The following is a 10,000-nucleotide window of genomic DNA, read 5'->3' as shown; positions in this document are numbered from 1 at the left end:
TCTAGCTGCCATTAAAAAACCACACTCTGTCTTTATGAAGTTATTTAAGATGGTCTTGAAAACGGGATGTAGTTGGAAGACGTGGATTACTGGCTGTAATTGTGAAAAATAACTAAATTAGGTACAATAATCTTTTCTTTGTGGACACCATAGTTACATATTTTCTTTGTCCTTGTTACTTGTTGTTTTTCTAATAGGATGCATGACTTTGTCAGCCAGAATCCAGAGTGTGTGAGTGTCTACGGTGTTAGCCGCCCATGTCAATAAGACATAAGAAGTGAGGTATGAATGAGACCGTATTGTGTCTGAAATAATCCTCCATTTAAGCAGAGGGGGTGTATATTAACAAAGCTACTAATGCTAAAATGGTGATTAGATTGCATTAGGACACCCGTCCTATAATGTGAATGAGGAAATCGAGGAATTGTTTCAGATGATGTTTCCTGACTCTGACGTTTGACGGTTTGTGTCGTGATATAGGTCTTCAAAAGGTCTAACAAAGCTGACTTGGTGAAACCTGCAGAAACCCTGACTAACACAGTTACTAATGCTGAAATGGTGATTATATGAATTAATGAGTGGCTTGGCAAACTATTACAGAGAGTTGTAATTAAAGTGATTAATAATCAGATTGTAAATCAAAGCTGTAACAACTATTATCTTTTAAAAAATGTGCTTATTGGCTCAGAAGTGCTAAGATGTGTTTGTTTAGCCGAGCTTTGATGAGCTGATGCTTTGGTTATGACATCGGTTTGGGCTTTGGTAGCTTCACTTTCTTTATATCATTTATTATTGTCAGTAATGTATTAATTCAGCAAGAGATGAGACACACACACACACACACACAGACACAGAGACACACACACACACACACACACACAGAGACACACACACACACAGAGACACACACACACACACATATACACAGACACACACACACACACACACACACACACACAGACACACACACACACACACAGAGACACACACACACACACACACACACACACACACACACACACACACACAGACACACAGAGACACAGAGACACACACACACACACACACACAGAGACACACACACAGAGACACACACACACACACACACACAGAGACACACACACACACACACACAGATACACACACACACACACACACACACACACACACACACACACACACACACACACACACACAGACACACACACACACACACACACACACACACACACACACACACACACACAGACACACGCACACACACACACACACACACAGACACACAGAGACACACAGACACACAGAGACACACACACACACACACACACACACACACACACACACACACACACACACACACACAGACACACAGAGACACACACACACACACACACAGACACACACACACACACACACACACACACACACACACACACACAGAGACACACACACACACACACAGACACACACACAGACACACAGAGACACACACACACACACACACACACACACACACACACACACACACACACACACACACACACACACACACACACAGAGACACACACACAGACACACACACAGACACACACACAGACACACACACACACACACACACAGATACACAGAGACACACACACACACACACACACACACACACACACAGCCGTCAAAGAAATAATCAGCAACTCTTTTGGTCAGTTCAGTCATTTATTTATGTATTTATGTTTTCTCGTTGACTTGTTGCTTTTCTTCGTCATATATGACAGAAATCTGAATAGCTTTGGATTTTGGACAGTTGGTCGGACAAATCAAGCGACGTCAACACGTTATGCCACCATGGATTGTGGAAAATATATTATGGGCATTTTTCATTATTTTCTGACATTTAAGACAAAACCATTAATTAAGCAAATGAGAAAATGATTGGAAGATTAATAAGATAATGCAAATACGTGTTAATTGGCCCCTAAACGCAATTAATTGATAATGATGAAACATGAGAATGAGAGCTACGGTAATAACGCTGAAATATATCTTCAGTGAACGATCAATGTTCCTCTTCTGTTTGGATTATTCTTTGCAAAACATGCTTAAATGTGGTCACAGCATATGTTCACATACAGTTTGGTCTTTCATACTCTCGTACTGAAGGGGCATTTAACATTATCCTGTCTGACCCACGCCCCCGCCCTGAGAGAGGGAGATGATTGTCTCATTAATAGACCTGTGTGTTTGGTTGGTGTGTGACTCAGATCCAACCCCCCCCCCCCAGAGCTCCGAAATCCTCCATTGTGACAAGGTCAAGCCTGTGCCTCTGGTCATCAGACTGAAGCCATGACCATTACACTTTCTGCCGTCTTTAAAACTGACCACCAACCCTTTTAGCTCTGCTGTAACCCCTGTGTTGGCTTCCCGTCGACCGTGCAACTTTTAGTTTTTCTGGGTCAAAATGTAAACGTTTCTTCAACGTTTTGGACGTCTTTTTCGACACTTTTGTTGCTTTTCCACTGATGTTTTTGTCACTTTTTCCCCAACGTTTTTTTCTGCACCTTTTGGACGTTTTTGTGCGTCTTCCCCCCCCCCCCACGTTTCTGAAGCTTTTGCCGACATTTTGGTCACTTTTTTTTAAACATTCTTTTATTTTGGAAACCCACATTTCTTGTCCACAAAGAAAAGATTATTGTACCTAATTTAGTTATTTTTCACAATTACAGCCAGTAATCCACGTCTTCCAACTACATCCCGTTTTCAAGACCATCTTAAATAACTTCATAAACCCACATTTCTGATATAGACACTTTTTGAACAGTTTTGACAACAGGAAGGTTATGGCAAACAACAGCAACAGTCCCAGCACAACAGCATATATATATATATATATATATATATATATATATATATATATATATATATATATATATATATATATATACACAATAGCTTCTTGTTAAAAGATTATCAAAACACCAAGAAAAAGTATGTTTGGCTGAATTTCCTTCTCTGTCTTCTGGGTGATTGAGGCTTGAGGAAACGGCCACAGGCTCTTTGCGTCGTGGAGATGAAGCAGAGATACTCTTGTTGCTCCGAGTCCCGATGGCAGCCTTGGTTATCACAGTTGTCAGGGCATGCAGTTGGCAAATGGCGGTGCGGTTTTGAGGCTGTATTTGCCAGCAGCTGCAGTAATTTGCTGTGTTTGGAAGCTCTGAATTCCTCTGGTGGGAGGATGGATGATGGACATGGTTCAAGGCCTTGTTGCTAGGCTTCAAGACCAACATTTGCATGGCACAATGTGTTTGCGGTGCCCGGGTGTTTGGTGTAACACAGCGTTGGAGATCAAAAACGGTGGTCTGTCGCTAGGTTTTGCTTCAGCACCTTTGGCTCAAAGGGTCCCTCTTTACATTGACGTTGCTGTACTGGCCCAGTGCCTGATGTGGTCGAGATGATGTCAGAGGCTACCCAGCCACGTGTGGAATGATTGGCATTTGTGCCAGACACTGGTGTTGACAGAATGATTGAGTCCCTTTACCATAGGCAGCTGCAGGGGCCGATTCATTTCCCCGTCATATGAATTTCTCCTGGTGACGTTCAAATCTGGCTGAGCTCTGCCTCGATGCATGAGTTTGCTGTCACAGAGAGTTAAGTGCTTAATGTATGTTTACGGTCGTTGTGGATGTGGGAAAAGGAGTTTCTGGCAGATGTTGTGGTGTGTTTTGAGGCCAGTTGTGTGGTGTTTACCCTACCTGTTTTATAAGGCTTAGGCGCAGCACCCAAGCTGTTTTGGGCATCACCTAACCCGGATGGAATGTAACTAAATGGTCTTTCTCAAATCTAATGGTTGTAGTCATCCCTCAGTGGACTTCTTCAGCAAGTTTTGTCTTTAAACGTTTTCAGGTTAATTTATTTATGATCTGCTCCAGCTTTTACAACGTTTAAGAAACAGATATGGTAATAATAATGGTCAAAAAGGATATGAAATTGCATTTTCTTTCATTTAAAAACCCTAACATTTTCTTGAGGAAGGGCCCCTAAACCTCTGCGTGCTCCACAGGTCCCTAGGTTTGTCTTCTGGTTATGGTTTGTTCTTAGAAAGCTTTAGTAAGTTGGTGCCGATCTGGTCAACCATCCATGCTGTCGGCCGTCCTGCGAGGATCAGATTCCCTCTAGAACGTGCCTTGTTCCACTTCAAACAGGAGGACATAATCCTCTTATGGACACGCTCGTTCCACTTGTACTTTGCGTGAGTGTGTCCGTGTCCCCGGGAGCGCCAAAGCCTCTTGGGTGTGTTTTCTGCCATCCTGTCCAGATGCCTCCTCTCCTCTGCCCTCCTCCTCCATCTCTATATCTACTCTTTCTAGTGTCATTGATCCAAGCCACCAGCTGGTCTGGGGGTGGCCTGATCTCATTTACCCCCAAAGAGGAGCCTGTTTGTGGGCAGACGGCCCATCATGGAGATGATCCAGCAGCTCTTCAAGTTACAAATTAGCCTTATTTCTCTGTTGCCTCTCTGTTGGGTCCCCTGTCTCTCTCCTTGTCTTGCTGTTTGGTGCTCACCCACTCTCTCTGCCCCCCCCCCGCCTTATCTCCCAGGGGAGAGAGCTAACAGCATCAGAGGAGCCTGGCGTACTAATGCACTTCCTCTGTCTGTCTCTGTTCCTTCTTATCTGTGGAGCTGCTAGCCTGGCTCCCCACTTTCTCCTGTGCGATCAATATCCACCCAGTTGAGCTTTGTGCTGCCCTGCTGGCCGTCCCTGCAGGCGGTGGAGCTCAGCCAGGCTGCAGTAGGGCCCTCGCCGTTGTTTGTAGTCTGGCTTCTCTGTTTCGGGGCTGGTGGCCCCCTCTCGCCCTGCCTCCCACACGGTATTGTCTAGTTTCTGGGACATACTGAGGCCTCTGTTACTGCTGCGTGTCCCTCCCTTGTTCTTTCTTGTCTTTCTTGGTCTCTCTCTCTGTCTCTCTGTCTGTCTGTCTCTCTCTCTCTCTCTCTCTCTCTCTCTCTCTCTCTCTCTCTCTCTCTCTCTCTGTAGCTACTGTGTACAGTTTTAGGGCAGTCAAGGCCGACTGTACAAGATTAGCATCTCTCTTTGTCCAGGGTTAACAAGCTCTGTCATGTGTTAATCTGCCTGTCCCCAGGGGGCCGAGTTTCTCCGCGCCAGGATGCACCATGGGAAGGACAGGGTTTTGAGTGTTTGTATGTGTGTTTTGTGTGTATCAGCTTGTTTGGTGTTTGTAGGAAGGAAGGGGGGTGGTGTAAACACAATGCACAGCCCGAAACTGTGACGGCATTGGCATTCTCTGCCAATCTTTGCGGCAGGCATGCTCGCCTTTTTGCTGATTTGTTGTCTTGTTACAGTGAGAGAATGTAAATAACAAAGAGGTGTATTTTTTCGTAGTCCTGTAATCCTGCCCTGCAAGTTTTCACTTCTTAAGTGCGACGCTCTAAAGCGTCCTCAGGATTAGTGCCAGCCTTTCTTGTCACATGTTTCTGTGATCCAGGTGTCTGTCGCACAATCTGTCGCTCGTTCGTGCCAGCAGCCAAGTAAACAAGAAGAAAAAAGACTTTTCCTTTTTCCTTCCAGCAGGTCCTTCATTCTGCCTCAGTTTGTCTTATTGAGCGTCCCAGCAGGTCATTGACTCACTGGAAGTCAATTGACAGGAATGACTGGTCTATACACCTTTAAGGAGTTCACTTGACAATCAGCAGGAGAGAAGACTGGTGTGTTTGTTTGTTGTGGCCCCGCTGTGTGCAAGAGGTAAGTCTGGATAATTAATGGCATCAGTGGCCACATTTCTCTTCTCAGATTTATGTTTATGTCTTCATACCGAAGTCCATCCACCTGATTGGAAATGTCAGAAAAATGCTGTCCGCCGACCGTGGTGCAGATGACAGAAACTCTGAGTTGATAGAAATATTGATCTGTGTTACCTTCAATTATCACCGCATGCTGACAGCTATCAAAGAGCAGCTGCGAGTGTTTTAGTGCCTCTAAGGCTGCATGCAGAGTGCCCTATAATATTAGTGAAGGTCGATGGGGCTGTATAAAGCCTGAAGGGAAGACCTCACCTCCTCTGTATGTTTTGTTTCAGTTAATATTCTCCTAACAAGACGTTAGTACACTGTAGTAAAGCACAAGGCTTTTTATACTGTAGTAAAGATGCATATACAACTTTGTTCTGTATATATCATAAATGACTCTCCATCCCGATGTAAAAAAAGGACACTTGGTTGCATAATTTGCCCGATGTTTTGACATTTGCTCACAGCTGTGTTCAACATTTTGATGGAAACCTACTTTGTTGTGTCTCTTGGTTGCTCCCTCCCTCTCTCATCCTCTCTCCCCCTGCTCGCTCATCCCTCCCACAGTCTCTGGGGAACGCCCTGCGGAGCAGCAGGCTTTGTTTGGGGGTTTATTTGTGTGCAGGACAGAGGCGGAATCCTGACCTCAGGTCGGGAGTGTTTAGGGATCGTGTGAGGTGTGATTGGCATCGAGGCAGCACTGGTAACCCCCAGCTGGATTCAACTGGGTGTCATGTACCCTCAGCACCCCTCATCCGACTCCCACACGACACATAAAGCTAACTCGCTGCTACTTGCAATGTGCCGGTCTGCAACGTTGTGAAACCTGCCAGTTTACACCAGCGAGACGGGACAAGACTGGAGGTTTGAATCCTCACTGATCTCCCGATTCGATATCTCGATCAAATACATTTTTCTATTAAAGCCATATAGGATATTTAATACATTGCTTTTCAAGCTAAAACTACAGCACTGAGCACATGGCACTTCCTGAATGTGCAAAACGTCGTTATCGACATCGTCCACGTCCACGATTCAATGCCTCGATTATTTGATTAATTTCAACACCTCTAGACAAGACGCTGTATCATCCCCATGGCATCGACTCTTTCTACGTCCGATCTAACTTCCGACTTTTCAGGCTTTCTTCTAACTCCTCTCCCTCTCTTCAGTCACTCTCTAGCTCGTCGGACCGCATATGCTTGTTAAACCTCTGTCTAAAACTTGAAACATAGAAATAAAATGTAATATGGATCATTTTAGTTCTGTAGTTTGTAGCTGACTTGACCAGCTGTCTTCTCTATTAGCTGTTGAAACAGGAGACGTCTATTACGTTCTAAAACACGCCCTTGGAGATTGGACCAGCTGAGTCGCAGCGACGGATTAATACCTACCGTAATGAGAGAGAGAGAGAGAGAGAGAGAGAGAGAGAGAGACACAGAGAGAGAGAGAGAGAGAGAGAGAGAGAGAGAGAGAGAGAGAGAGAGACAGAGAGAGAGAGAGAGAGGGACAGAGAGAGAGAGAGAGAGAGAGAGAGAGAGAGGGACAGAGAGAGAGAGAGACAGAGAGACAGACAAAGAGAGAGAGAGAGAGACAGAGAGACAGAGAGAGACAGAGAGAGAGAGAGACAGAGAGAGAGAGAGAGAGAGGGACAGAGAGAGAGAGAGAGAGAGAGAGAGAGAGAGAGAGAGAGAGAGAGAGAGAGAGAGAGAGAGAGAGAGAGAGAGAGAGAGAGAGAGAGAGAGAGACAGAGAGAGAGAGCGACAGAGAGAGAGAGAGACAGACAGAGACAAAGAGAGAGAGAGAGACAGAGAGAGAGAGAGACAGAGAGAGAGAGACAGAGAGAGAGAGAGAGAGAGACACAGAGAGAGAGAGAGAGAGAGACACAGACAGAGAGAGAGACAGAGAGAGAGACAGAGAGAGAGAGCTATGAAAGCTTATCCTGGACTGCTGTTATATAACTTAACAATGAGTCCTTAAATAGAAAGCTTACTTTATAGACAAAATGGGTTTATTTGACAGAGTACAGTCTAATACTTCATTGACTGCGTCTTTATTTCTTGTGCTCTACCTGTTCAGACAGTGCATGTCTGTGACTGATGGTGGCTGTTGCAGCTGTTCGTCTGTCGCTGGTGTTCTGCCAAGATTTGGCTGAGAGTAAATGAAACATTCAGCAGCGTGGCGTCTTATCTGCATATCTTTACTTTTGATCCAGTTTTCTGAAGAGTAAAGATGTATCTCTGTGTGTCTGTCAGTCCCTGTAGCACTCATCTTCCTCAACACCGTTTAGGAGTAATGTTATACTGGTCTTATTCCCACCTTTTTAGTTGCTGACTTTGTAACAGTTCCAACGTGACATCATGACTTTGCGTAAACATACACGCCACTTTCCTAAAGCCAAGTGGCGTGTTATCTGTACGCATTTTGAGCTATCTGCGTGTATGTGTACACTGTATACAGCGGCAGTCTGCAACGTCACAGCGTAGAGCTGGGCAATATATCAATATTATATCGATATCGTGATACGAGACTAGATACCGTCTTATATTTTGGATATCGTAATATCGTGATATGACATAAGTGTCTTCTCCTGGTTGTAAAGGCTGCGTTACAGTAAAGTGATGTCATTGTCTGAACCTACCAGACTGTTGTAACTGTTCTATTATTTACCTTTACCCACTTAGACATTATATCCACATTACTGATGACTATTTCAAAGCACCAATAGTCAACGCTACAATATTGTTGCGGTATCGATATCGAGGTATTTGGTCAAAAATATCGTGATATTTGATTTTCTCCATATTGCCCAGCCCTATCACAGCGTTAACATACACGCCACCCGTCCTCCCCCCCCGACCAGCCTCCCTGCGCAGGTTTCCGTCCTTTCATACTACTCGCTACGGCGTCAATTCACACGCAAGGTAATGTAAGTCAATGGAGGCCAAACGGCGTTGATGCACACGCTACAAAGAGAGTATGCGTCTTGATTAACACGCCAATAATGGCGTACGCCCTTTCATGAGATCAGTCTGGACCGTTCATCTCAGTGGGTGCTAACTCAACAACTGTTGACAAACTGTACAATGTTTTTTTTATGTGTATTACATAAGTAATATGTATTTTTCTAGTGTCTTCTCTCATCTGTGACAGTAAACTAAATATGTTTGAGTTGTGGACAAAACAAGACATTTAGGAACCATTTTCTGACATTTTAGAGACCAAACAACTACGATTAATTGAGAAAATAATCAACAGATAAATCCACAGTGAAATAATCTTTAGTTGCAGACTGTTAGCTCTTCTTGAAATTTAAAACATACTATTTTTGCCCTAAATGGGGCGGAGAGTTGAGTGACTCTACTGTTGTTGTTTGGAGTAGGTTGAATAGACAGTCTCAGGCCCCATGCCAGCATGTGGCATCTTGAAGCTGACATTCTCAAAGAGGAGGAGTGATACACACACACACACACACACACACACACACACACACACACACACACACACACACACACACACACACACACACACACACACTCATACATACAAGTACACGTACACACACACATACAAGTGTACACACACATACAAGTGTACACACACACACATACACACACACATATACAAGTACACACACACATATACAAGTACACACACACACATACAAGTGTACACACATACAAGTACACGTACACACACAGACACACACACACATACAAGTGTACACACACACACACACACACACACATACAAGTACACATACAAGTACACATACTCACACACACATACGAGTACACACACACACATACATACAAGTACACAAGTGTGTACACACACACACACACACACACACACACACACATCAAAAACACGTACACAAGTACACACACATACAAGTAGACAAACACACACACAAGTACACAGACACACACACACACACACATATACAAGTACACACACACACACACAGGTGTACACACATACAAGTGTACACACACACACGCGCACACACACACACATACAAGTACACATACACACACACACATACGAGTACACACACACACATACATACAAGTACACAAGTGTGTACACACACACACACACACACACACACACACACATCAAAAACACGTACACAAGTACACACACATACAAGTAGACAAACACACACACAAGTACACAGACACACACACACACACACAT

General features: G+C 44.2%; 1 protein-coding gene across 2 annotated transcripts in view; it reads left to right on the top strand.

Annotated features, from left to right (window-relative positions):
* Positions 1-10,000, top strand: part of prr36b (proline rich 36b) — a 49,181-nt gene that overhangs the window by 1,659 nt on the left and 37,522 nt on the right. Inside the window, exon 2 of one of the 2 annotated variants that reach the window (XM_078269683.1) lies at positions 5,580-5,753. The exons of the other annotated variant lie outside the window; for it this stretch is intronic. The gene's annotated coding sequence lies outside the window, so the exon portion shown is untranslated. The remainder of the gene's footprint in view (positions 1-5,579; positions 5,754-10,000) is intronic. 2 annotated transcript variants of the gene reach the window in all.

The sequence above is a fragment of the Sander vitreus genome, chromosome 15 (assembly GCF_031162955.1).
Source record: "Sander vitreus isolate 19-12246 chromosome 15, sanVit1, whole genome shotgun sequence".
In the NCBI taxonomy this organism is placed as follows: Eukaryota; Metazoa; Chordata; class Actinopteri; order Perciformes; family Percidae; genus Sander; species Sander vitreus.
Note: the sequence above shows the minus strand (reverse complement) of the source record. Positions and strands in the feature narration are given on the sequence as shown.